This window comes from Acyrthosiphon pisum, chromosome A2, assembly GCF_005508785.2.
Source record: "Acyrthosiphon pisum isolate AL4f chromosome A2, pea_aphid_22Mar2018_4r6ur, whole genome shotgun sequence".
Classification (NCBI taxonomy): Eukaryota; Metazoa; Arthropoda; class Insecta; order Hemiptera; family Aphididae; genus Acyrthosiphon; species Acyrthosiphon pisum.
This window is the reverse complement of record NC_042495.1, coordinates 85325523-85327173: the sequence shown is the minus strand read 5'-3', so window position 1 is coordinate 85327173 and position 1651 is coordinate 85325523.

Genomic DNA, 1651 nt, shown 5'->3' with positions numbered 1-1651 from the left:
TTGCGGCGGCTGTGTTGAATTGGAACTATTTTTTCGCGTTTTTTTTTTCGGTATTTACATTTCGCTATCACTCCGCCGTTATCGTATTTAACGAAAACTTTCCGTTTTTTTTTTTCAAAATTCGAGTATTACCACCTTTACGGACTTCGTACGGCCCCGTCGCGACTTATTAGCGTTCCCCGCCAAATTTATGAGTTGAGTTCCGCAGCGGAAATTGGTGATCTGACGGTGCCGTTATTACTATATACAGTCATTTTTTCAAGCTGCTTTATTATTTTATATTTTACTGCCTTTTGTCCTTTCGGTCGCGCCGCATTTATATATTTGATTTGCCATAAATATACACGATATAGCCACAGTCTGTAGCCTGTAGGTAGGTACATGCATGTTATAATAAATAAATGTATAAATATTATGAGTCGATACGGTGGTTGGGTCGGGTTAGTTAAATTATATAATAAAATATCCTAGCTCGAGTCAACGCAGATTGTATTACAATATATTATTATTCATCGACTGATCGCTATGCCATAGGTAGGATTTTATATGAACATAAAATTACATTTTTGTATTTTAATGTTTCCATTTTTTAATTTTAATGTTTATACTACTTACATACTTAAGTTTATAATTAGTACTCCAATTTCACCAAAAAAAGGTTTATCCTTAGTGGTGTGTTGGGCCATTATACTCAATATTCTTTTACTCTATCTATTGTACTTGATCATATTATGGCCAATAAATCATTATTATTATTATTATTATTATTATTATTATATAGTAGGTACTTGATATTATATTACTGTTTTTAGGTGAGTCACATTTGGTTAGGTTAAAATACTCCTGCAAATTCTAAATAATACATTATTTATGAAAACTGGCGATTAAATTTTATAATGATATGACTGTATATTATTTGATTAGAGGTTTAATTATGAGAGTATCATATGAAAAAAAATATTTAATAAATAATAAATTTGATACATTTTATTATTTTACATGGGTTGGATTATATGGAACGGTTATTTTATACTCGAATATAACTAACCTACATGTACACTATGTAGTACCTAATGTATTATAGTTTTAAGGTGAGTTAATTGGTTGAGGTAATACAATACTAATAAACTAATATTACTTATACTACATATATTTCAGAAAAGTCTGGTAGTTAAAGTGTATAATGATATGATGTTTGATGTTACTTATGTAGGTAGGTTTATGGAGTGTATTATAATATATAATTATTAACGTATACTATAGGTATGTTTAATCATGAGCATAAAATCAAATTAATAAATTGACAATTGATAAATAACAATATTTAATTGACATCCACAGCCATTGCTTTAATATCTACATATTGTGCTTTAATAATATGCTTTATTGAGCAACGCACCTAAATCGTTAGACATAGGCTCGATTATGTGGTATATAAATTATTAACATTCTATGTAATAGGTACTTGATATATTACAGATTTTAGGTGAGTCATTTATATAAATTTAGTGTAGCATACAAATACTGCTACATATTCTAAATAATACAATAGGTATTAATAAGAACTTTATGTATTTAATTAAAGTCTGAAAACTAAATTGCATAATGATATGACCGTATACTATTTGACATAACTTATGTAGGTAGGATT